This window comes from Chionomys nivalis, chromosome 4 (assembly GCF_950005125.1).
Source record: "Chionomys nivalis chromosome 4, mChiNiv1.1, whole genome shotgun sequence".
NCBI classification, from domain to species: Eukaryota; Metazoa; Chordata; class Mammalia; order Rodentia; family Cricetidae; genus Chionomys; species Chionomys nivalis.
This window is the reverse complement of record NC_080089.1, coordinates 68,603,853-68,631,824: the sequence shown is the minus strand read 5'-3', so window position 1 is coordinate 68,631,824 and position 27,972 is coordinate 68,603,853. Positions and strand designations below refer to the sequence as shown.

The window sequence follows — 27,972 nt, the reverse complement described above, 5'->3', positions numbered from 1 at the left end:
ACTGCATGTGAAGCCTGCTGGGCTGTGGGGATTCTGATCTTTTGGTCATGGTAAGAACAATTTTCTAACTAGGAAAGTGGGGGACTGGGTAGACTGTAGCGGCCCACCAGTGATGTCCCCGTGAACTCCCCGAATACTATCTATCCTGTTCCAGAAGTATCTCAGCAAAGAGATAGAATGTTCTTGAAATCTCAGCCTCCTCATTCATCCCTCAGCACTCAGAGAGACACTGCCTTCTTTTCACACAGGCTGTTTCTGAGGGACAAGAGAAGTTTTAACAGAGGGTGACACACAATTTGATTGCGATACAATGGGTGCATTTCCAAGAATTATTCCATAGGGGAAGATCCATAGATAAGCCACTTGCTTTGCTTCATCTTCATTTTTAAATTATCAAAGAAAGGGGGAGTTGGGAAAGCGTAGCTTGGTGGAAGAGGTAGTACTTAGCATATGGGAGACCCTGGGGTTCCATTCTGCAGTACCATGAAAAATTTGCAATTGATTAGTTAAAAAAAAAAATTTAAGGGTGACTTTCTGGCACGTAGAGGTTAAAGTGCTCTTATTAGCTGTTGGTTTCTGATTGTGCTAAGGGCAGCAAGAGTGACTCCATATCTGTGATACGGGTGTGCACCTTCCATATGATCTGTTTGATGGATTCAGCAGCAGGTGGGCTTTTCGGAATAGTGAAACAAACTGCATTTGTTCTGTGCCTTTGCATCTATGGAACACATCTGTACTTGGCTGTGAGCCTCCGCCGGTGGCACCCACAGCCACCTCTGTCCCCTTCACGATGGGCCTTCTCCAGATGGATCTGTTTCATGTTAAATGAGTAACAGAGGCAGTTTTTAACGGAATAGACAGAGGGCAGCAGCCACATATGAACGCATACCCTAATGGGGATAACTTAATTAGCCATGTCACCTATACACAACCTGGAGTATAGTAAAGCTCAATTTGGCTCAAATATATTTAGAGACCACCTGGTTTTTTTTCTTCCTTTTTTTTTTAATTAGGCAATTATGATGTGGCCCGAATTGAGAAAGTCAACACTCCTCAAACAACTATTTAAATACTTAAGGAAAATGAATTGCACTTGGACTCAAGCCAGGTATTTGATGGGTTCATAAAATGTCACTTACCTCCTGGCTTGGAAACAGAAGTTAACTCTAATACAAGTTTCTTGCCCACCTACCAAACCCTTGATGTCAATGGGTTATGGAATAAGCACTGGGGTAATATGATGCCAAGTTAATCAGAGGGGTCTGTAATTAACACACACTCATATGCACACTGTAAAAACAGGGCAGTAAGGAAAGTCTTCCTACTAGGCTGTGTGATCAAGAAGTAATTAGTTAATGTATATATGTCTCAAGTATATATAAATGAAATGGATGATTATTATAATTATGGAGAGCCCAGTTCAAAATCCACTTCAAGTTCAAAGAATAGTAATTTATAGATCTAAGTATAGACGCAAATATTTGACTCTGTAAAAATGCTTATTCTAGGGCCATTCCAGGTATTTAATAAGTATACTCATGCCTAAGATTTTACTTCTTTCTTTCTCTTAATAAAGGATCTTAGGTGGTACAAAAATGCCTGATTTCCTTATTAGACTTTAAAATTATTTTAATTAAAAATGCTTATAGGAAGGGAAAAGAGAAATGTTAGTTTCATGCAGAAACTTGGTTAATCACAGTGCATACTGGTAAACAGTTAAGAGACTGAGGTTTAGATACTCTGAAAGCTACGTCCATATGGAAAATAGAGCGATAAAGGTGATTTCCTAGCCACCAGCTTTAGCTATTGCTGGACATTCAGGAGGTGACCAGTTTAGCATACATGAACAACCTGTAAAGACTAGAGTCCCACAATACACCAAACCAGACTGGTTTCAAAGTGAATTCAGGAGGGTTGCTTGCCATCTGATTTGAGCCATGAAGAAGGAATGCCACCATTCTATTGTGAGCAAGTGCTGAGCTGAGATGGGACAGAGGGAGGCTAAACAGAGCCTAACAGAAACACACATGGTACATTCAAAGACAGCCTGGTACATTCAAAGACAGCCCGGCTGGGCACACAGGAAAGGATAAAAGGAGTAAGAGGCTCACAGTAAGGACAGAGGCATGGGGCCAGGTGGGAGGCATCAGTTCTAAAGAACCCTGAGCACTTGCTATGGAGTTTGAACTTATTTACTACCTGGCTTCAAGGCTTTGGAACAGAAAGAGCTGAGTGTGAATCCACATGTTGTTAGGGGTGATGTATTCTACCTGTCCAATGTTTAGCTGCACAGTCTTAATCACCATAAAGACACAACAGGATGAAACAGCCATAACTGCTAATCAGATTTCTCAAGTCACCTATGAATCTCAAAAAATAATTAATAACCGGGGTGATTCACAGTCAAATTCAAACTGACATTTTCTCTAAGAACAAAATGGGAGCAATGCTTGCCATGATAGACCAGTTATCCCAGATGTTGTCAGTAGGTCACAGCCATGGGCTGGAACTCTCTCATCAGTATGTCTGATGTCCAGAGGTCCAGGCACTTCCTTTGTCCATCACCCTCACTTCACGTGCCAAGGGGCACTGAGCAGTGTTTGTGTCCTCTTTTACTTCTAATCCTGACTCTACCATAGCATGCAGCATGTCTCTCTCTTCTTTCGCTAATGCAATGCTTTTTCTGTATCCCTCATGCCTATAAGATTCCTATACCTAAAAGTAAACATGAGTGCTGGGAAGTGGGCTCAGTCTGTATATTATTTGCTTTGCAAGTGTGAGGACCCAAGTTTGATTACCCAGAACTCATGTTTAAAAAAATAAATGGCCATATATGGTGGCTGATGCTTGTATTCCCAGCACTGGTAAGAAGGGACAGAGGAATCCTAGGGTTTGCTGGCCAGCTAGCCTAGCCAACTTGATGGACTTCAGGCCAATTAGAGACCCTATTTCCAAACACAGAAGGTGGTTGGCACCTAAGGAATGACAGTTGAGGTAGGTTGACCTATGGCCTTTGCATGCACTTGCATACACATGTGTACATACACACATATACCTGCACACCCAAAGGAAGTAGACGAGCACTTTTTTAGCAGTACAGAGGATGGAACACCAGGGCCTCATACTTGCTAGGCCAGCTCTCCAAAACAAAACTACAAGCCGAGCCTATTTTTACTTTGAGACAGGGTCTTGTGTGGCTGCACAGGTTGGTCTTGAACTCAGAATCCTCCTGTCTCTTTCTCCTGAGTATCTAAGATTAAAGACCAGACTCATCAGGTTCAATTACAATGAACAATAAAAAACTTACTTTGATAGAAAACGCAGATGTTTTATGTAAGGGACCTATTCTGAACCCAAGGCAAAGAACACATTCTGTGGGGATTTCTAAGGCTTGGCACTACTAAACCAGAGAGTTCTTTGCTGTGAGGCTGTCTTGGGTACCACAGAATGTTTAGCCTCTTCCCATTAGATGCTGGGAGCTCTATCCAGATGTGACAATAATAATTTTTACACACATGGATGGATAATATCTGCAACCCCTTGAGAACACATGCTGGAGGTTTCCAGCATGGTTTCCTGGATACTTAGCTCTGAGGAGGAAAGGGGTTCTCTGTTGGAAAATGGATAGAACTGTGTGCCCAAGTGTTCCACTGCCACTTTGGCCTCCTGTACTTTTCGGATCTGCCAGAGGTAAGTGTTCCCCCCATGATGGAAGGTGGCCTCAGGCAGTGAAACCAAAAGCCTCAAAGGCTTTGCTTGCTTGAGAGAACCTTCAACATCTCCAAAAATGCATGATGACATGGAGGCTCCTCTTTGCTTTCTATAGTTGGTAGACTTGGGAGAAAGGATGAATTTTGTGCACCTTCCCTGAGGAACCCCTCACACATCCAGCTTCCTAGTGTGGCGCGAGACTGCTCTCAGGCGGGAAGGAGCTCCTTCTCTCCAATGTGTCTTGCATAGGAAGTCACGACTAGCCACTGATACTCAGGAGGCAGAGGAGGTGCAGATGCGGGAAGATGTCAGATGGAGTTGCGGGGCATCTCCATAGTTTACCTCTGTAGCCTGCAGGCCTACAGCCCACTCACCTTTCTTATAATGGAAGTTCATCTGGAATCTAAGTATCACTGCTCTGCTATCAAACCCCCATCTTGCCTTCTTTGAGAGAGAAGAGCAGGTAGCTGTTGAAGGACAGAGATGAAGGGGGTAAAAACTGGCCGAGGAGTTTTGATATATTTCATGTGGATTTCGGTTCAGATGGTTTTGCGTCAAACAAACAAGAAACTCAAGACTCTGGTACTTCCTGGGGAGTAAAATCAATGGTGGATGACGTACTTTACAAGAGGCATTTCTGTGGTTAGTGTCTTTTCACACCTCTCTTCTGGCACTTAGAATCTAATCATTTCTCTGTGGTAAGAGGCATTAGCTATAGGAAACTGGTTAAATTCAATTAATCAATGAAAGTGGCTTGTTCATCTTGCTTCCCTTCTCAGAAAAAAAAAAAAAAAAAAAAACCAACAAAAACCGAGGGCTGTTCGTTCTAGCCTCAAGTCCTCTGACGGATGCTCAGACAGTGTGTGCTCACCATGGCTTAACTAAAGACAGCAGTGCTTGTGGTCCTTATAATGAGGGTGGGGAGGCAGTAAAAGTGAAAACGCCACAATGGCAAATAAACAGGACAATAGGTGTCCTCGTTCACCAAATCTTGAGCAAATGAAACAGCAGTCATTCCCCCCCAAACTAAGATCAGTTTACAGGAACAACAGCTCAAAGGGCGAACTGGCTTGAACAGGGGGAAGATGAACAATCTAGGGATGCAGGATGGGGACAAGGAAGGTTTTGAGTAAGTTAAACCTCCTGACTGACAAAGAACCTACAGAGAGTGGAGCCAGGCAACTGAAGCATCCTTTTATTCGGGACTCAATGGAAGCCATTCAAACCAATATGGTTTGATTTAGCAGATATTAACTGCAGCTAAAGACATGCAAATAGAATGCGTCAGCGAAAGGAGAGCAAGATAAACAGGAGAAAACCACACTGGCTACGAAAGGAGAAGAGAACAGAGATTGACATTTAAAGAGCAGATGGAAAGGATATGACAAGGCAGAGAAAGGAAAGATGTGTACCTGAGCCACAGAAGGGAGGGGAAGGGACATGAAGGGGACAAACCCAGCGGTGCCCTCCCTCCCCCGCCTCTTCGAGAGAAGACACTTGAGCCTGGGCTGTAGGTCACGCAAACACAACACAGGCACTTAATAAACACTTGTTAGGTAACTCAGTGTACATGCAAAACTTCCTTCTATTCTCGATGTAACCAGTTTTTACGCTATACTGTACTAATCTGTTTTGGTCCTTTGGAGATGGTTAAAACCACAAACAGCTTTCATGGTAAGTCTCCAGCAGCTATTCGTTTAGAGGGCTCCATGAGCCTGACCCCATACCCCTGACACAGGTTGTCGGCACACAATCAATTAGAGGGTCAGGGTACAGTAGTTGGGCCACTGCACTGAGAGTCAAGAGACCAAAGTTCCAAAATTGACTCAGCTGCTAAGTGGTGACGCTGAGCCAGCCACTTAACCTTTCTGAGCTCCTCTTTCCTCTCAAGTCACAGGAGTGACTTGGACTAGATAACTGTCAGGACCCGCTCCTGAGACAGGAAGGACGCATATGACTGTATCATTATGCATTTTACCCGGTCTCTTTTCTGCCTTGTATGGTCCCGTGTTGGATGGCTGATAATACTTTTACCCCTGCCCTTCCCTTTTCTTTCTCTCTTCATTTTGCCAACACTACCTTATATAATTGATTCTGGATATGTTTACCCATTGGTATTATCCGAAGGTGGTTATTTACTATTCTTGGCATTGGTTTTTGTTTGGGTGTGGGGGCAAGGGAAGGAATGCCACTGAGTCTCCTATTGGAAGACCAACATATGACAGGAGGGGTACATTTTCATGGTACTCAGAATGAAGGAAGGTACGTGATTCTGTTGGCTTCTCTCACAGTTTTGAGTTCACTGAAATTTATATTTGAGGAGTTTCCTCTTTTTCTGTGCCTTTAAAGACTACATTAATTAATGCCCTTGTATACATGGGGCTTCTGATGGATTTTTTTCCTCCTACTTTTCTACTAAATAAAAACAGTCTAATTTTTCCATGAAAAGGTATCATCTGGGGGCTGGAGAGGTAGCTTAGTGGGTAAGAATGCTTGCTGGCACTAGAACGAGGGCCTGATTCAGATCCCAGCACCTGCACAAAGGCTGGGCATGGTCATCTATGCACCTGTAACCCTAGCACCTCGGGGGAAAGAGAAAGGATTGCTGGGGCTTGCTGACCACCAGCCTAGCTCCAGGTTCAGTCAGACTCTGTCTCAAAGGACTAAGGCAGAGAGAGGTAGAGCAAGACAGCAGACGAGATATATCCGCAGACCAGATATATCCGCATACCCGTGAACAAATACACTATTCACATACAACATACATGCACCATGCTTGTACAGATACACACACAAGTGTAGAGCATAATGACTAGTGGTACACAGGCCTAACATGATACTTGCACATTTGGACTACAGTATTGCCCTGACATTCTTGGTGCTATGTACAGAAGTATGAGCTACAAACAGAACATGGCAGGGAAATGAGAAGACCCTGATTCTAGTCTTTAACTTTCCTCCAAATCAACCTGTTTTGGCCTTTAATCTCCCACCTACTTCAGTTTGTCATGCTGGACTAGATGCCATCTACAGTTCGAATACTCTACACAATGTCCCCATGGCTAGGAGGCTGTTGCATTGCGCTGTCCCTTTCTACAATGAAGAGTCTATTCCCAACTGGGGAATCATGGAACTCACTCATCAGAATAGCATGCTGCACAGAAACCCAGGTTACCACTGTCCTGTGACTCCTTTAAAAAGTCCATGAGAAATGAAGGGAAGAAGGTGAGGCGATTACGAGAAGGAACAAGATAGCCGACACCCACCAGCTATCTGGAGGTGGAGCACACAAGAGAAATTCCTGCATCCCAGCACTCCTGATGTGAGGAGGCCTGTGGGTGACATTCCTTGTAGGGAATCCCACAGATCTGTGGGCAAGAGGCTGGGTGGGTGCAACCCCACTTCTTCTGTCTCCCAGACTTGACTTCAGGGGTTTCTTTTTTTTTTTTTTTTTTGGTTTTTCGAGACAGGGTTTCTCTGTAGCTTTGGTGCCTGTCCCGGAACTAGCTCTTGTAGACCAGGCTGGCCTCGAACTCACAGAGATCCGCCTGCCTCTGCCTCCGGAGTGCTGGGATTAAAGGCGTGCGTCACCACCGCCCGGCCTTCAGGGGTTTCTTAACTGACATAATTGAGGGGTCTTAAACATCAAACACCGCTCAGCCAGTGGGGACAAGCTGATTCATTTGCGAGAAGGTGCTTAGCACTTGGCTCTCTAGGGCCAGGAAGGAGCAGAGAATAGTTTAGACAGTCACACACTAGGAAAAGGAGCTATGGGAGCAGGCAATCCCCAAACGAGCACTTTGTATCATCGTATTTGCACAGTCCTCCGCAACTTCCCCAAGACTTGAATACTCTGGATGTGACGAAGCATTAAAAGTAAACCGAAAACAACCAACCGAACAAGAAACAAACCATGGGAAACACAGAGGTTGTACCCCTTTCCTGAAATGCTGGGGAATTGGAGGCATTTCTTATTGCTTCTGGATTTTGGAGTATTGGTAGCAATATGTGAACCGAAAAGCAAACTATTCCCAAATCCATAATTGTGCCCATTCTCAGTTTCCAGGCTTGAAAGTACTGCAGATTAGGGACGCTCAATCAATATAATCCATTCTCTTCCATAGGCTTGCGACTATTTTACCTAGCTGGCCACCCCACCTCAGCCACTGGTAGGAAGAGGAAGGAAAAGTGGCTTCTTAGTTATACTCTCTCACCACTTAAAAAAAGAAAACAATAATTAGTATCTGTAAGGCCGGGGAGATGGTTCAGAGGCTCAGACTATGAGCATGAGTTACTGAGTTTGGTTCCTCAGTACGCGTGTAAAGAGCCAGGCATGGGGACATGCCTCTAATCCTATGGTTGAGGAGGCAGAGATAGAGGGATCTCTGAAGCTTAGTGGCCAGCTAGAGACCCTGTCTCAAAAGGGAAGTGCACAGTGGCTGGAAGAAGAGACCTAATACTGACCTCTGGCTCCAATCTGCATGCACACGCACATGCACCACACAATGCCTATACTAAATAATTTCTTCCAAAGCCAGATACCTTCAATGCATCATCTTATCTCATCTGTGAAATAAATCAGGAGCCAATAATGTCATGGCAACCTTTAACAGACCAGAATCGATACAGTCAGGGAACCAGATCCTTTCTATTCTGGCTAAATTTGCCTCGTTCCAGGTGTTTACCTGGATTACCTGGAAGAGAAACAACCTGAGAGGCAGCTGGCAACAACGCTTCTCCCCCAAGTTGGTCCTAAGTCCTGCCTAACATGCATTAAATTACCAAGCCCATCTTTAAATAAACGCGTGCTGTAGCAGCCCCGATTCAAACAGCAATCTTCAATGTCATAATTATACCGGCTGCGACACGAGCCCAGCCAAGATCGTATTTTTATTTTAACAAGCTCCAGTAAGTGCATGAGTGTGGGCTGAGCTTTTTGCTCGATAGTCGATACTTGAAAGCTGGCTCCAACCTTTAATTTACGCCTTTGCTTGTAGCACCCACAGGGCTACGGGGGTTTCTAGAATCAAAGCCGCGCTGCTCCAGCCTTTCATGGCCGTGCTTCTGCAAGCAGCGTGATTGAACTACAGCTCCGTAGAAACTTGTTTTCCCTCCTTCTGGCAATGCAAGGCAAAACACTACTGCCCCATTCATCTCTGGTGACACCATAATGAAGTCCTGGAATCAATTTATAATAAGCAAAGTGCAAAAAAAAAAAAAAATCCATTGAAAGATTCTATGGTGGGTGCCTTTCATGCATCTCTTGACAGCACACAGGGGGTGGGAGTGGGTGGAGCATGGGCAGTGATACCCAAATCATACCAGAGAAGGGTCCCCAGTGCTTTTTTATCCCATACAAAGTGATGAAGCAAAAAGAAGTCACTAAGTACACCTGACTGAACTAAGCGATTCTGTGTGTCTTAAAAATGTTTGGCAACCTCCCTCAGCACACCCCCATCACCCTGAAACCAAAGAACACCACCCTGGAGAGTGACAGCAAGGGCTTTTCACAGTTTGAACCCCGCAGCTCCCTCTGGATGCCTCATTTCCAGTGGTCTCTAGATAGACACACTGAACTTCTTGCTGTCCCCCAAACCGCTGATCATCGACCCCTTGAGAGTTTCCACCAGCTCTCTCCTTTATTGGGGGGTGACCTTTCCTTGTTTCAAAGCTCGGCTTAGCCTTTAGCTCTTCCAGAAAGCTGCAACTAGGCCTTCAGCCTGATCAGGACTCCTCTGTGTGATACCCTGCCATGAACTGTGTGTCTCTCTGAGCAGATATGTACCCTTATCGTGAATCATTCCTGCCGCAGACCCTTGCTATCCCTTTTTTATGCACCTAGGACATATCACATGCTTAATACATTTGTTTGTTCAGAAAGAACCCGTGACACGTACACAGGGACCTCATCACAGAGTCAGGAACATTTTGTGACATGTGGTGCTAGGAATGTTGGGTCAGGGACAGCAGAGGGGTTAGCCCAGTCTAGGGAGTCAGATGGTTGCAGCCTCCAGCTGCAGCTGCATGCTGGACTTGAGGTCCTGGGCAAGCTGTTCTGCCTCCCTGCGTCTTAGCTTCCTCCTCCGTAAGAAACGAAGATGAGAGGCATCACTATTCAATGTGGTAATCCATCTCACAGCGCCTGACACGGGGGAAGCACTTTACAAACCATGAGTGGAGAGCTCCGGATGCTGACTGCAGCATCAGGGCTGGGATCCCACAGGATTACATGCTTCTTAGGGTGTCAGAGATGGGAGTTGTCATCCCAGGTCTCCCATCGGCTCCCACCTGTTCAGAACGCCTATGCAGGAGACAGGCCTGGGTTCAAGTGCAAGGTGTGCCAGATAAGATAAGCTTGGACAAACTCATCCCTTTAATTCCAACCTTGACTATGTGAAATACACTATGGACCTTGTGCAGGAGAATATGATGGCATTTATGATAACATCACCCCCTGCTGTATATGAATTCAGTGTCTGTTAGGTGGGAGACACTGTTATCAAGTGTCTTTCGTATGTGTACCCTCCTTTCCAAGTTCCTTACCAGGTAAGTATTGTTCTCTTTCTTCCATAGGACCAAGAGACCTCCAGAGAGCCGGAGAGATGGACCCACTTGACTTCCTCTGTGTGTGGACAGATGCAACTGTGTCCTCAGCTAAGCCAGAAGAGTACTAAGATGCCGCCAAAGAGGGGTGATCACTTTCAGAACAAGGCCTAGTTTGCTGTGGGATCGCGCCTGTGAATAGCCACTGCACTCCAGCCTGGGCAACATAGCGAGACCCCGTCTCTTCGGAACGGCGCTCGCCCATCTCTCAGGACCGACTGACCCATGTTCAACTGCTGTTCACATGGAACTCTAGCAGTGTGAGGGATAGACCCTTCAGCAGGAGCTAGAAAGTGCCCAGACAGCATTACACTGTAGAAGACTTTCTGGTTTCCATGGCAATATCACTGAACCATCTCACCTTTTCCTTTCCACCTACCCCATTATTTCATTTAGGAGTCAGTGTCTGCAGTGTTTACACAGGCCTACATGGAAAAGATGATAGTCTTCGGTGCCTTGACTTTCTCCACTGCAAGGTTGCAAATTCCACTCCACCTTGTGAAGTGTTCCTGGTTGGTGGACCACTCTCCAGTGGATTGCCCCATACCTATTAGTATAGAGGCAGCACAAATTAGACTGGGTAGGTTATAAAAACATACTTATATTAAGAAGATATGAAGCTAGGAGGGTCTTGGGGTAGTGGTGTGGTTTTCGGTAGTTTTCTTTGCCTGTTCAAAACTACTAAATAGTATACGACTTAGTATATAAAATCTATTATTTTAAGTCAGTTGTCAGGACGATGCTAGGAATTTAACAAAACAATGTTTAAAAAGCACATGAATCCATTTTATTTCAAAGAGGATATCATTCTGACATGTTATTTTCAAAGAGGGAAAGTGGAGTGTTTCATTTTATTTTTAAATTTATTTTGTTGCTTTTTTTTGGTTCATTTTTGTGTGTGACACACACACACACACACACACACATGCACGTACGTATGTGCCAAGTATGCAGGTGCCTATGGAGGCCAGAGGAGGGCATCAGACCTGGAGCTGGAGTTACAGTTGATTATGAGCCTCCCAGTGCGGGGACCAAACTGGGCCCACTGCAAAGGTAGCAATGTGCCCTGAACAGCTAAGCCATCTCTCCACCCTCTTGCCTTTTTGTTAGCCAGTAAAAGATGTGCTGTTTCTCTAATCTTTAAAGAGCCAGGTTTGCCTCAGCTTTACCTCCCCACAGCCTTTGGGGACATGGAAGACAAGAGTGTTAGCTTTGCTTTCCTTCCTTCCCCTTGGCCTCATCCCTCACCCATGCAGTTGCGGGTGAGATATTCTGAAGGAACCTCAGCACTCTTTCTTCCCAGCCCTCCTGATGTGGGAGAAGGGCTTTCTCATGGCCAGCCTGGCTGGGGCCATTGCACAATCTCTGTTTATACAAGTGAGTGTGCCCAGCCTCTACCTTTAATTGGCCAATAAAACCAAGCCCGGAGCAAGGCATCCCAGCACCAAGACCCACCAGGCGCCAGAGGCATCCAGTTATCTCCCAGTTATTGGCATGAGAGTGCCAAACACTCCCCCCCCCCCAGCAGCCTTTGCATCAGAAGCCAGTGAGAACACGAGACCCCCGTGCCCCTTGCTTGATAATAACAACGAGGCAATGGCCCGGTCACAGAGGGCAGTGTACACATCTCTGTGTCAGATGCCAAAAAAGTGATTATAAAATTACGAGCAAATATTAGGCATTGCTTTCTAGCTGCGTGCTATTTTCCCCAAGAGATTTCAGGGAAGGCTGGGATTTCATGCATTTAATTAGAGTAATGGACCAGATTCTGCCAAGTGTATCTGAAGCTAGATGAGGGCTCAGCCTTCTCGTCACACTCTGGGTGCCAAAAGATACTTGGGCTGACTGTTCCCTAATGGAGAAGGCCTGAGGGAGGGTGATTGACAGCTCCTCTGAAGGTAGCCATCACACAGTGATAAAACTCACCAAATTATCCAGAGTAGTGGCAGAAGTCTCATAGCTCCCAGAAGCTGGGACAGTGACCATTAGCAGTACCAACTGTTCAGAATAGCATTTCCTACATGGATGTTCAAAGCAAACAGGCAAACAGGAGGAATTCACCAGTGCTGGTCTTGTAGACCTAATGTAGGTTGTAGAAAGTTATAGATAAACCGTAACGCCTCCATAAACCACCATTTTATAGTGGATCTCTGCCTGGTGTGTAAAACAAAAACCATGGAAAATATACCCATGACAACCGTGGTTTTCCACTGCCATCAACGATGGGATGCTATGGTGGAGTGGAGCATAAATTCATATTTAAAAGTGCCTTGTTTAATAAATTATTCAAACTCATCTGACTGTACATGTAAATTTCTCCTACTCCCACCCTGAACTCTGCCGCACATTCTTTTTCCTAGAGTCAACTGTAGTACATTGGGTTTCTGGGTAATTTTAAACTCTTAAAAGCTACAAGGAGCTTTGATTTCTCTGGGTTGTACATCCATTACTACCACATGACAAAGAAAGACTGGAAACAGTTAAAGTATTTACTTGTCACGCATTAAAAAAAATACTCTACCGGAACTTAGCAAAGAATTCCATGTTCTATTTTTTTCCTTATTTTTCACAAATCTTTTTCATCTGTGGCTTGTCATAGCTGTTTCTCTGCATTCAATGTGTTGCGTGATGTTCTCATGGAATATGTGAGAAAATCCGGTCGCACACAGGAAAGTGGCTAGTCAAAGGAAAGGGTACTTTCACATATTTTTACTTTATGTGTATCGCTGTTTTGTCATGGGTATCAGGTCCCCTGGAACTGAAGTTACAGACCGCTGTGAGCTGCCATGTGGGTCCTAGGGATTGAACCCAGGTCCTCTGGAAGATCAGTCAGTGCTTACCATTGAGACATCCATCTCTCCAGCCAAAAGATTACTTTTAATAGTTTTTATACACACACACGGGGGTGGGGTGTGAGGGTGTCTCACGTAGCCCAGGCTGGCCTCAAACTCACTTTGCAGCCAAGCATGACTTTGTACTTTTGATCCTCCTGCCTCCACCTGAGTGCTGTGTATCACTATGCTCACTCAGCCCTCCACCACCCTGGGAAAGGGCTTCCTATATATTAAGCAGGCCCCACCCTGAGCCATGTCACTGGCCTCTTTGAGGGATTCTGATGTCCTATAATGCTTCACAAACTTGACAAGTGGGAATTTTCCCTTTTTCTTTTTTTGTTCATGTTGTTTGTTTTGAGGCAGGATTTCACTCCGGAGACCAGGCTGGCCTCAAACTGATGACAAATCTCCTGCCTCGCATGTTCTGGGTTGAGAGGTGGGAACCGCCACTCCCAGCAAGCCATTAATTAGAATATGGATCTTAAAACCACACCAGCAACTTGACGCTCTGCTCAATTCAAATCAGTTGCTCTATCTTGTCCTGTGGCTGAGCCTCGAAGCCTCGCACGGTTTTGTAATCCTATGCATGGGTTTCACAGAGATGTTGGTTCACTGAGTTCTGTAGTTTTCCTAAGTGGTGACACATCTCTTTATCAGATACCATCATCTCAAGGGCTCACCATGGTTAGCTCCCCGCCCCCATCATCTGCGCAGCTCCTAAAGTATCAGGTCGATCATGGGGTTGGACACAAGTATTCCAAACCTGTCATTTCTGTATGCAAGACTGAACTTATTGACAATAAACACAATTGACTGTTCTCCTCCGCACGACAGACACTTGGTTCACTTCACAGAGGCGGTGACATCTACCCAAGACTGAATAACCATAGCCAGCCCATTCTCTCAAGCACAAGGATTTCCATGCAGTAAGTACCAAGTTAGCTCTCAGGGCAGACAAGGGTACAACGCTTCTCCCCAGAGACAGAATAGTGCTTCAGAATGAAACACAAGTTTCCCAAAGAACGCTCAGGAGCTATGTACTCAGTGACCAAAACAGAATAAAGTCGGGGTAGACAAATGGCTCAGCAGTAAAGGAATTTGCCGTGTGAGTCTAGAGACCTGAGTTTGATTCCTATATTTCACTTAAAGGTGGAAGGAGAGAGCCGACTACAGAGTTGTCCTCCGACCTCCATAGGTGAGCAATGGCGTGCAGTATACCTCCCTGCCCATCCATATCACGCACACCCACCTACCAACAATAATAGTATGAAATTTTTAAATTAAAAGTTAGTACTTTTCATACCATTTCATCAAGGACATTCTTTAGTAAAACTGGCACTGAATGTTGCTTTTCCTTAACACCAAGTGTGTAATAACGAAGGTGTCCATGGCCACTGGCACAAACAATACCACAGCTTGGACCCAGGCAGCATCCAGCAATTTTACCTCCCAATGCCGTTCACCATTTGGGGCAGGAGGTCGGCAGTGCACAAAGACCAAACACTCTCTTAAGATTTTCATGTAATTCCTTTCAATCCTTCCGAGCACACTAGAGGACCCTGGGAACCCTCTGAGACCCCTGGGTCACACACAGAGGGCCACTGTATAGAGGACAGAGACAATAAAACCCCAAAGCACTCTAATCTGCTCAAGGCTGGTGTCCTGGTAGAGTTGGGGGTAAAGATTTCAAAGGGTTAGCTTAATTCTGCCTCCACCCACCTGTCCTCCCTGCTTTTATTTACTTATTTTAAAAAAAATTCAACTGTGGAAATTCAGTACAAATTCTGTGTTATAAAACAAAACCTGAGTGAGGTGTCTCAGTTGGTAGAAGAGCTGGCCAGGGGAGTCTTATGAATTTGAGGTGGACACCTAAAACCCACTGTAAAAGGGAAGTGCTGATTCGTGTACACCAATGTGTGTGTGTGTGTGTGTGTGTGTGTGTGTGACGGGTAGCAGGCACACACACTCATAGAAACAGATCTGTACAGTTGATTTCATTAGCACTGCTAAGAAAGGAAGATACTGTATACCAAGCTACTGAAAAATTATCAAACCAGCATGAGTTACAAAATAAAAAAGACTAGTTCAGCCCCTATCCACAGCCCCACCTTTAGCCCTTCCACATCTTGAGTACTTGGGGTGCATTCTTTCCAGTGTCTTCAAAAATAATCGGGTGCCCTAATTCAGCCAAATGCAAATGAATACTCCCCTAAAGAGGCCTTATTATAATTTCCAGCCCTTGATGTCGACATAATCCCTATAGTTCCTTAACTTCTTGCTTTCTAACTTCTGTTTACTGATGCGCTGCCTCTGCCAGCTCAGTATAGCATCAATTAGTAACACTGTGTGTTGATTAAGTTTCCCTGGAGCCCCGAGAAAGCTGCTTTGTATTTATTAATGACTGCACTGGGCACTACTATTTTTCAATAGCATTTAAAAATGAGTAAATTACTAAAGCTAACTATAAAAGCATCTCAAATTTCAAAGGCAAGAAAAAAAGAAGAAAGAAAAATGAGCATATTATTTCAAACCACCCCTAATACTTGGGTGGCTGGTTTTATTTTCTGTGTAATATTAAAGGGGTGTGTGTCTTCAGCTCTTGACTCTTGCTCTAACCTCAGCATTTCGGAATACACATGACTTGAGTCAGGAAACAGAGACACAGACCCGGTGATTAATTAAGAGCCGGTTTAACAGGTCTAAATTTCATTATCACATATACAGACACACGAGCGTGTGCGGACAAACCCTCCCCCTCCCCACCTGATTCATCAAGGTTAATGAGAAGCAGGTGATGGGGGAGAAAGGATGGAGGACTATCTAAATTGAGGTCCCATTTTATGTTGTCAAGGGTAATTCAACAACGCAGTATGAGTTCACCCAATTGAAACTGTCCTATTTGGTAGAGAATTCCATGTAGCCTATTAGGTGAAGTTTGGAATCCTCAGCCTGATACAGAGTTTGCTACCTGAAGGAAGCCAGAAAGAATCCAGTCTCTCCTGTGATGAATCTTTCCTAAGTAAAAGTCAAGTGAGAAGAAGGAAAAAAGTTCTCATTTGCCCTCCTTTTATATTTCCGTCACTTATGAAATGAAGATCTGTGAGCCATCTCCCCCAAAATAATACAAAACTGATGTGCATCCATGAAGTCCCCCCCACCGCCCCGCAGAGATTGGGCTATGAGGTAAAACACCTCAGTTCACTCCCTTTGTCTTCAGTTCCCCCTTTGATGTGCAAGTCACTGGTGGAGTAAACTGTGCTGGCTTTGATGTTGAACTTGGAGACTTTATTGTTACCAGCATGCCTACAAGGAGAGCTGCCAGTCACTTCTCACATCTGAACAACCATGTTCCTTTACGGCCCCTCTTTTACAAGCATCAAATCCTTAAATACATGTTTTCTCCATTGCTGCTGATTACCGTGCTATCTGTGGTGGGGGAGGGCTGTGCTCAAATATAATTGCGGCACCCACGTTTTCTGTAAACACCCCAAGGCATCATCAGATGGCTGGTAACCAAACTTCTTCAACAAGAAGAAGCTTAAGCGCAAAACAGATTTCTAGCAAATAAAAACATTCCGCAGAAAACACTCGAGCCATCTTAACAGTCGAAACGAGTTCAGTCAGTATTTCTCCTAAGCAGCCATTTGAAAAGACACAGAAACGTCTAAGCCACTTCAAAAGGGTTTGAGAAGGCAACAGCAGCAGGGGGCTTCAAGAGGCTGCCAAAAGTTTGAACCCTCTTAACTCAATGGCAATGAACTTTGTTTCTCTGCAGTGGTGGAGGCAGGAAACTTCTTTTAGAAGATTTTGCTGGATGGAAGTCTGGCGTTCCCCACAAATTTCTACCGAACCAGAGAACAGGCAATATGCTCGTCTTTAAAAGAGTGCTACTGAAGTTACGACTCGAGTTTCCTGTGCCAACTCCAATCAGATTTTCATTTCAAACTTTGTTTTAATCGCTCCTGAAAATGTCAAATATTATCCCCACTCTAAAAAAAACCGTAAGTACACTTAAGGTGCTTACAGCACACTATGGTGGTTTCCAACAGACCCTTCTCTTTCTGATCAACATTACAACAAAACCCAAGTTCTTAGGGATACCAGGCCTCGAAAGAAGTAGGGACAGGATCTTCTCCATGCTAGAACTTAGTTCCGGTGTTGGAGGTTTCTGCCTCCAAGTCAATGCAAACAAATTTGGAGATACATTTCTTCGGGATTTGGGGCTTTAATGTCCAGTCGGGAAGACAATTACTGTGGAATACAGTGGTTAGGGCTGTTTGGTGCTTTCATTTCTCAGCCACTCCCCACCCCTAGGTTTCAACTCAACCATCAAAAATGGAAAAGTCTTTGGGCTAGAACTTGATAAAACAGGGCTGTAATTTGCCAGAACTAAGCCTGGGCATATTTGTTAATATTAATGAAAGCCTTCTTGTTTTAAAATGTATTTAAATAGCTGACATAGCAATTACCTCTCTCTACCTTAGAATTTTCACTTCCAAAAGGAGCTGGTTAGCCGACTGAAGTATCTTTAGCAATTATGGCTGGGGACAGGGAATAGAGAAGTCGGGAAGCTTCTGTTTGCCTTCCCCACTTCTTGAACTAGAGACCAGCTCACCTTTCAACTTTAACAGAAACATTTTCATTAAAGCGGAGCTCAGGAAAAGACCTTGACAGATGTCAATCAAAACCTTCTAATTTTACAAACCGGGAAAGAACACAAGTGAAAAAACCCTGCCAGTTACCACACAACAGATCTGACCTGGAACCCACGTCTTCATCTTCTCCCGCCTCCCTCCGCATGTAGGGGCTTTCCACTCCTCAGCACTGCGCAGCCACACTGGGGACCAGATGACTCACGCATAAAATAAAGGTGTTGAACTTGAGAGATTTCTCAATCAGGATCATCTGTGCAGCTTAAAGTTTACCAGCACTTGTGATCCACCAATACCATCAGATCAAACTCACCAGAATCTCATGTAGCCCATGCACGCACGCACACATGCACGCACTTTAAAATTTTATATTTGGGGGCTGGAGATATGGCTCAGTGGTAGAGCACTGACTGTTCTTCCAGAAGACCCGGGTTCGATTCCCAGCCACTCACAACTATCTATAACTTCAATTCCAGGGGATTCTGATACCTTCATACCAATCCACATAAAATAAAGTTAAATAAATTACTAAAAATATATAAAAACAAGATTTTTTTAAAAAAATTAAAACATATTACTTTTAAACATGTGTCTCTGTGTGAGTATGTGCACATGCGTACAGGAGGCCAGAAGAAGGTGCTGGCTCTCCTGGAGTTAGAGGTGGCTGTGAGCCACCTGATATGAGTGCTTGGAACAGAACTCAGATCCCCTATAAGAGCACTGAGTGCCCTTAAATACTGCTCCATCTCTCTAATCCACAGAGCCTGTACGTTTTGAAAGCTCAGTCTAGTCTAATATCCTAACAATATTGGGTGCTGAGAGACCAGATGGCCTCTGAGCTCCCGCCTAGGCCTATCACAGGTGTTTAGCACAGGCCGAGGCAATTCTGTGATTCGGCTCTCTCATGCTCACCCACGAAGCCATCGTAATTGTGTCAGGCTGGCTGCGCCACTGCAGTTACCTGTATGAAAGCAGTTGGTCTGTTTACTGAAACATCCCCCACCACAGTACACACACACCAAGGACACCGTATGTCATGGTCACCACTGGTCCCCACAGCCCACAGCGCTGAAGCTGCCGCAAGCAACAGGGTATTGCACAACCACTTCCCAGGGTCGGAGTGCGTTGGAGTGCTGTCTGCCTCCACAGCTCTCAGAGTCCAGCTTTTACTGGCTTTGCCGGATGAGAACTCACTCTGTACAAAAGGGTGGGTGTGTGGTTATATGGACTCAGAGGCAGGGTGTCTGGTTATTGAAATCCGAGACAGGGTGTCTGGTTATTTGGAGGCAGAGGTAGGGTGTCTGGTTATTTGGAATTGGCTCCCTTCACCCCACTCTTCCAGCTCGGCCACTGCAGACACATTCAGTTGATGTTTATACCCGAGAGAGGCCCTTTTGTTAACAGGAAATGCTGGGGAGCTTGAGGGGTAAGGAATCTACTTTGTTGCTGAAAAGAAAAACAGAAAACGGCAACACGGGAAAGCCATTGCTGTTTGCACTGTCATTGGCCTGGACCCTGTGGCAGACTCCCCCACCTGCTCTGGAGATAAGAGTCCCCACCACACACAGGGCTGGAATTCCCTGAGTCAATGTGGCTAACAAAGGCCAGAGCTCCAGACTGTGTCATTCAGAAAAGGATAAAAGAGCTTCGGTGTCATAGGCACCTCTATCAGACACCTAGACTGCCTCAGGACCCTCTCCTATTTCGATCGTTTGGGGTTAGGAGATTTGGGGGTAACATTTTACCCGCTTTCTCCTCCACACTTGTGGAAAGCAAGGCCACAGAAAACTAGCTGAAGTGCGGGTCTTACTGAGATGATGGCAGAAATGCCTCACTCTGGGTGCCCCAATCTGTCTCCTTTCGGTGGGATCAAGGGGAGTCTATGTTTACCCTAAGATGGTTCACTGTCGGAGCCTCACTTTCTTTCCGTAGTTAGAGGCCAGAGCAGGACTTCCCAAACCTATCCAGAGGCAGAACTCTGTGCACCCCATAGGATGGTGATGATTGACAGTATCTAGGAACCACTGAAGGAGGAGAGCACCTCGCTGCCCACCCCAGCTCTGACTGCTTAGCACACAAGGGTGTGTTAGCAAATTGAGGCCCAAGGATGCCTGCATCAGAAACACCCAGGATGCTGATTAAATCCACCCTCTGGGCCCCACCCCACACTGACTCCATTAGGCCATCTTTAGGTGGGACCCAGTAATCTGCCTGTTACCAACTTAAGTTTTACTCCAGGGTTTGGAAACCAGTCTTAGGCAGGATCATTAGGTAGATATTTTATAGTTAACTCTTAGATTCCTTGAAAGCAAACCGTGTTTACACATAAGTGTACGAGCTGGCCTTCTCCAGTTATATTAATGTTTCATGGGATAGCTGTCTCCTTGGTTTTAAATGGCACCTACCTCTGGGAAACTACAAACTCGAGAGCCCAACAGGCTCAACACCGTCTTCTCTGGTTCACTGTGGCTGCCAACATCTTGGTATAGTTTAAAAATGCTGATTCATGACCCAAGACACCCGACTGACTTGAATCTGACTATAAAAGCATACAAGTGGCACCAGAATGATCGAGCACATAGGAGACACTTAAGCATGTCCAAAATAAATATTTACGTTTGCACTGCGCTCTGCAGAAATCAGAAGTGAGACCTGAAGATAACAATCCATGGGGAAAGAAAGGAAGCGAAGAGGGTGAGGATCACACTTCTGCGAGGCTCGCTTTGAAAAAAAAAAACCAAAATAAAACAATTTGCTTCAATAACTGATCTCAACCTAACCACGAGTCCTCACTTCTGAAGCACGACCTTATTTCTAAGATCAAAGGGCCAAAACAACAGTTTTTGCCCCCCCCCATCCCTTCTTGTTGCTGCCTTGTTTTTCATGAATAGTTGCAGTAGCCCTTTCGAGCAGCAGCCAGCCAGACCCGTCCTCCTGTAAAGTCGCACAGCGTCTTTCTTCCATCTCGGTTACCTCAGCTATTACAGCTCGGATCCCAACTTTTAAGTGACAAAAATCATACTCTCGCTTGGGTTCTTATACCTCTGGGATGCACCCCCACCCCCAAAGGCATCTCAGCGGGAAAATCAGGACCTGCTGTGCCTCTGGCTCCTCCACAGAGGTGAGGTAGTTTCATGGTTGACACTCAAGGTCAACTCAAATCTCACTAAAGGTCCCACAAGTTATGCAAACGAATTCTGTCCACAGAATCTATGCCGAGTGCTTTTATGGCTGTTGTTAGCCTGGGTTGTCTGTTTTTGAGGCCTGCCTTTTGTTTTATGAGTTGTCACAAACTCTCCTTTGTAGCCGAGGATGACTTTCAATTTTGGATCCTACTGCCTCTACCTCATGAGTGTGAGGATTACAGGAGTGTTCCACCCTATCTCCTTTATACAGTATGGGGGCTTGAACTCGGGGCCTTCTGTATGCTAGGCAAGCACTCTACCTGCTGAATGAACTAAACCCTCTAAGTCTTCATAAATCAAGGAGCTAACCGTTTCTACACCCATGTTTGCCAAAAACATCATCAGCGATTCTAATTATTGACTTTTTCTCTTTCTTTTTTCCTGAAAAGATCTTGATTTGAAAAAGAACAATGCTGGGTTTCACTGGCCTATATTTTTTTAAAAAAGAAAAGTCAAGGGTGGAAATTAGAACGGAAGTGGAAATTTTGGAACAAAACAAGAATTTTTATACAGGTTGTAACTGCTCACAAACCAAACGCCACTCGGCTTTAGAACAGATAACAGAGCATTGCAAACAAGCCTTCATAGAGCTTAAGTTTCTTAAATGCGTCCCTTCCTTCCTTCCAAGAAAACTTCAGAAATTCATTATCTAATTCTAATAAGTCATTTCTAATAGCTGCATAAGAGAATGAATTACACTTTTGAATCTGATGGAGAATGCCCCGTAGCGCTTGAGAAAATATTCACAACCTTTGACCTTTTCCACTAGCCTGATGGGAATTTCATCTCACCACGGCTTTTGCCTGTCTTGAGCAAGTATCCACTAGAGGGCAGCCTTATCTCAGATGTGATACTGCTTTGCAAAAAAAAAAAAAAAGAAAAGAGCTAGAGCTTGTAATGTGCCTATTATTTTTTTGACTTTTTTTTTCTGGATAGTTTATAGTTTAAATGACCAACATAAGTCAAATAATGTACCCATAAGACTCCACTTTTACAATATGGACTGATCCCCAGTAGGGTTATGAAGCCTTTTTTATATACCTTAGTATGTTTCAAACAAATTTTTTTTTTTTTTAATCTCTAACTCATATTTTTCTTTTTTCTATGTGGTGAGTTAAGCACCAAGTCAACCATATCACATTCGGCACCTGGATTTCATTCTTGGCATCAGAATTTCAAGTGTTTCTAGAAAAACTTAAGTGCGCTTGTTAGATAAGAAGGCTGAACCATGAACTCTGAGAGGGGAGGGAGAAGACCAGCAGAGAGCAGGTGTGCCTGTGTTCACTTCTAGTTCCCAACGGCAGCCTCCAGCTCCAAGGATTGCGGGCACCCCATCAGCGCTGCAAGGCAGACTCCGAGCCAGAGGACCACAAGAACAAGGCAGACATGTCTGCTTGGTAGGAAATGACTTTTCCAATTCAACAGGGAATAAGCGAACTCTAGAGATACTGAACACCCCATCACAGGAGGTGTTCAAGCAGAACAGGACATTCATGTCACAGGAATGTTGTGAACACCCACTCGCGGATGGGATGTTTAATCCGAATGCCTTAAAAGTTTCAACGCTCCCCGAGCCTCTGAAATAACAGCACACCTCAATCCAGCAGCTGGAGAGATTAAGTGCCCGCCCGGCAAGACGCGAGTTTCTGCACCTTTCCAAGAAAACTCCTATGTCTGCTGCTGTGAAAGACACCGAGTTTCTCAACAACAGGTAACATGTTCCTGGCCGATCAACACCTCCATGCTCAAGGGGGCTGCTCACGAGCATTCGACCATATGAAGCACAATGAAATAAAGAGACATTTGTGAACCCTCTGCCAAAAGATAAATGGGACAGACAGACGACAGTCAAATCTTCGGTCGAAGTCTGTCATAATGGTGACTCCTTGCACAGGTCGGCTGAACTTCATGATGCTACTCTGTATTATTTAGGAAAGTCTAACTTAGGTTTCACCCAGATCTTAATACCAAGCAGGCTTAATGAAAATCATGAAGAGAAATGAGAAGCAAATAAGAATAACCCCATTTGTAGCAAATTGATTTTATTAAAGAGTAATTTAAAGATATTAGGCTCAGCAAAGCATTACATAATTGAATCTATTTTCCCCTCATATAAATGGCAGACTTATCATTGACACTAACTAGAGGTAAAGTTATGCACAGGACATTTTTATAGCTTCCTTCAGGGGTAGCAGGAAGATGTGGGACTCAGTGGTCTGGTCCAGGCTCTTCCAGCAGTCAGCTGGAAGAAACTGGCTATGGCACATGACCTGCGTGAGCTTCATTTTCTTCAACTCAAATGCACGGGATCATCAGACGGCATAAACAGGAGCGTGTCTGAGACACAAAGGGCATGGTTAATGTATACAGACTGATACTCTGTCCCTGCTGGATTGGAAAATGCCTGGTCAACTTCAGAGGAAAGTCAGAAGCAGACGAAAGAAAAGCACTGGCAGGGAGTAAACTCGGCCTTGCTTTCTACAGCCATGAGCGCAGAGGTTCAAGTTAGGCTGTCTCAAAACCCAACAGTTCGCTTAAAAAAGAAAGTATAGAAGCAAAATATTCAGGTGCCTCTTGGTCCCACAGTGCCCATTAGCTGTCATGAGCACTCATTTAGACCTCTTCTCCAGGCCGAGCACTCCGACAGTTTATGGGAAAAGGTTGGTCTGCCATGTCACACACAATACTGATGGCTACAGAGAACTCAGACTGGGAATCTCTCCGTCCAGTAGTCCAAAGGACAGATGGATGGGAAGGACCCTCAAGGAGTGGCGAGATGGGGCAGAGATTCTATCTGTCACTCCTCAAAGGGTCAGCGTGTAGACTTGGAAACATTATCCAACGTCAGTTCATCCTTAATGTCACAGGTGAATGTTTAAAAATACATTTGAAATTAGAAAAATATAAAATCAGCCTAGCCGCTGGTTACATCAAGATTATGGCCACTAAAAAGATTGTGGTTTTTAATGATCAAATATGAAACATACAGACTAAAGCAGCCTCGATGTTTCTGCAATATAAATTGTGAGTATTTAGAAAACAGAAAAATCCATCTTTCTCTTTTCTTTTGGTGCAAAGGGGAGAAGGAGAGGGGCTTGGACATAGGAGGCTAACGTTCTACCAACTGAACTATACCCCAGGCCTGTACAAAGCATCTCCATCACCAAGTATTCCCAGACAACACATTCTATACAAAGAAACTTTATTGATAGTGAAAGTTTTAAGAAAACTGAATTCCACATCATGTATCTATTTATTCATCCACCCACCCATCCCTCTACAAAGTTAACTTTTGTACCAATAAATGACTCTTTCTAAACGTTACCTTCTTAGAGACACAGAGCTAGTTACAAAGCCGAAGGATGCTCCCCCAGATGTTTGGCAAAGATCTGTTTACTGATCTTGCCGATTGGTATTGTGAACCCCCTGGCTGGGATGGAAAGACGGGAGAAAGAGGGACTACAGAACTATGAATTAGATTTAGAGATATTCTACTAAACGTTAAAAAAAAATCGGGGATGAAATTGCACAGCATATATTTGTTTAGATATCATATTGTTTTCTACCTGGGTAATGTTTACAACATCATGGCGCTCAGCTCCACTGATGGCAAAGCAGGTGACAGGAGCGTGTTGTCGCTGTGTACGTCCTGTGACATAACTGCCGTACACAGCATTGAGAGATTGCCTATGAAAACAGCACTGAGACGCCATCCCATGGAGAATCAAGGCTCCCGTACACCCAATGCACAACCTCTGTTTTATAGTATTTCTAATATTTATTTATTACATCTATACACATGTGGGCATGTGCTTGCCGTGGCACACATGTGGAGGTCAGAGGCCAACTTGTGGGAGTTGGTTCTTTTCTTTTACTCTGTCGGTTCCAGGGACAGAACTCAGGTTCTCAGACAGCAAGTGCCCTTACCCAATGAACCATCTCTCAGGCCCCAGACCTTCTGTCTTCCAAAGAACTAAATCCTCTTTAGGAGAGAAAAAAAAAAAAACAAAAAAAAACAAACAAACAACCAAAACAAAAACCTTGGCTCAGCAGTGGCAGCCATTTGAATTTTTTTTTGTCAAGGTCTAACCATCACTTTCTCACCGTTCTATCCATCAAAGGTCCTCTAAATGGGACACAAGTCCCAGGTAAGAGCTACCCCAGGAATGATGCTTAAAATGAGGCTAGGAACGGAACCGATTTTCACATGGTGAAAACAAACGCTAAATTCTTCTGGACTGTTCAAGGTGAGTGTGACACTTATTATCAATACACAGAGTATTTTCAAAGGTTTAAGGTGCCTCGCATCTGTGTGACAAACTGGAGGAAGGATGGCGGCTCACACTGGAGCCTTCAGCTTTCCCAGCCCCTGATGCAAGCAGAGATGGCAGAGCCATCGAACACCAACTGCCCCAGCTCCAAGTCTTAAAGCACTCAGCTACTTTCATGATGGCCAGAACAGGTGCCCCTTGCTGCCATACTACAAATCATCCCCACTCTTTTCCTGTGCGCAGAGGAGCAATCCAAATGGTAGTGGGAATTTGTTGTTAATTAAATAAACAAACAAACAAGAAACACCGGCGGGTGAAATGAGAATTTCTCAAACTCAAGGTTATTACTTCCTAAGCATGGAACCACTTTAAGCCTAAACTAATTTGACAACTGACACAGAGAAAGGGTTTTCTTCTTTGGTGAGTTCAAAAAGGCCCGGTTTAATGATGTTTAAGAAACACCATTAAATCAGGCAACAAAGAGGACATCTCTCTTTTATGGTGGCTTGTTCTCCCATCCCCTACTCACAGGCTTCTACACACCAGCAAGCTACACTATGAAGAAGAGCCTTTCTGTTTTGCACGGAGAATCTAATTATGTAAAATCTTGCATATGGAACCAATTTAACTATTAAAACCAAGAGGCAGCAGGGAAATATTTAATATGATTCCAGGCCAGTTCCCCCCCACCTAAATCTGATATGGAAACACTTACGGCATTCCTCGTTTTCCCACAAACTAGTTTTGTTCAGTTAAATTTTGCACCAAAGCAAAAGTCAGTGCTGTGAAGACACAGGACTGTAGAGATGCTGGACCTGAAAGGTCCCTAATTCTCATCATCAGCCTCTGCCCCCAGGGCTCGAGTATTAAGGAAAACTTCACTGCTAGGAGTTATAAGATACATGTATTTTTTCCCTTTCTCTACAACAATACTAACAATCTAGGAATCTATTACTTTATGGCAATCAGAGTATGCTCCCAAAAAGGATCTGTGTGGGGATGGGGAGTGTGTGGGGGGAGAATGCTGAGGATCTCAGGGTTTTATCACAGGGCGAGTTTGTCTAGAACTTCACCTACAAAAATCAGAAGCCAACTTACAAAAAAAAAAAACCATCAGCTTCAAGTAACACCATCAAAAGATATTTCCTTAACATCTGAGGGTTTACGGTTCAGTAAGAGGAAAGGCAATTAAAAAGAAGCCTCTTCTCAGCTTCCCACCTTTCTCCCAATCAACACAAATGTAAACAGACTGGATAAGGACCATCACCGACACCTCCCGAAGAGCAAATTCTATTTTTTTTTTTTTTTTAATTTAAGGAGGTGAAGGAAAAATACAACTGGCTTCACGGCTTCGGAAGTCACTTTTCACTTAACAGGTTTAATGAAAGGAAGCAATACCGAGGTTTTCTTTTGGAGAGCGGAAACAGATTTCTTTTACATAATAAGAAACCTCAACACCTTTCCTTCCCCCAAATATTTCACACACTTAAGATCACGGGCAGCTCTTCTCTCTTTTGCTATACCAGTCACATATTATAAAAGTGATTCAATCTCACTTCCCGCAAGTGGTAGGGGAAAGGCACTAAATTTGCCGTGGGCGCATCCTACAGAAAGATTTCATCGCACACACCGCCAGCTCATCTCAGCGTCCTGAATGCTTCGACCTGTTAATAATTAATAAAATATGCCACCCTGTCTCCAGTGAAAAACATGGTGATCTGAAAGTAAACCCAGCGTGGATACGGTACGGGTGTCCTTCATCCTGGATTGCAACAATAGAATAATCTCAAATCTAGCAAACGTTTAACGAGCACCAGGTCGCCCGCGCTGGCGAGCAAAATCCCCGCAAGACCTTCGGGGTGCGCATAGTTGTTGCCCCTGAGAACAGCCGTCACTGTGACACAGACAGATGGAGGTTTAAATCCCCAAGCCGGGTGACGGGGGCCTGCACACTGCTTGGGCAGATTATCTGCCCAAGAGGACCCAGCAGGCGCACGGTCGAGCAGAGTGCTGCGGGCTGAGTCGTTCCAGGGCCAATGGTCGAAGTGTGTGTCTCGGTTTCTCCCTGTGGCACAAGCAACTTCCTGCGCACCTCCAAACTTTGTCTCCATCACAAACTTCCCTGACTTGCCTGGGCTTCTTCCCACCTCACCTTGGGGCACCTGAAGCCAGCCGTTCCAGCAAACCATTTTTCCTCTTTCCTTTCCACCTTACTACTGCCCTTTTCTAGACACCAGATCCGGGAGGAAGGCCCGGGGCGCGGAGGCTAGACCGCAGCTAACCTGTGCTCGTAGGCCCTCGCCGCAGACTAACCTTGGCCTTTGCCCTCCAATCCTCTACGCTGGTCGGGCTGTCTCCCTACATCGATGCACAAGCGCGCAGCGGCCGGGGCTGCGGCCGAGGGCTTCTTGGCACGTTCGGGGCGCGGGGCTGGTTCTGGCCCGCGTGCTTTCGGAAGTGGCGGCGTCCAGGGGACGCAGCGCTGAGCTGCTGCACTTTCCCAACCCGCTGGCCGCTCGGGAACTCGGGCGCTCCGGGCCGCAGAGGGTGGGGTGGCCTTGCGGAGCTCGGACGCCAGGCCTGGAACGCTAACCAGTCTCGGCGATGACACCACCAGTGTTCGCAAGCAGGGCCCGGTCTGGCGCCTCCCTCCCCCCCCCAGGCCAGAGTTGTCCCGGGGTGCGGGCCCTGGGGACCCAGTGTGGACGTCCCCAGC

At 45.0% G+C, this 27,972-nt stretch overlaps 1 protein-coding gene across 4 annotated transcripts in view; it reads right to left on the bottom strand.

Annotated features, from left to right (window-relative positions):
* Window positions 1-27,972, bottom strand: part of Rora (RAR related orphan receptor A) — a 730,196-nt gene that overhangs the window by 67,653 nt on the left and 634,571 nt on the right. Inside the window, exon 1 of one of the 4 annotated variants that reach the window (XM_057766321.1) lies at window positions 27,570-27,687. The exons of 2 other annotated variants lie outside the window; for them this stretch is intronic. The gene's annotated coding sequence lies outside the window, so the exon portion shown is untranslated. Of the gene's footprint in view, window positions 1-20,416; window positions 20,436-27,569; window positions 27,688-27,972 lie in introns of those variants that run through there. One more of the 4 variants, XM_057766322.1, reaches the window with a different exon arrangement.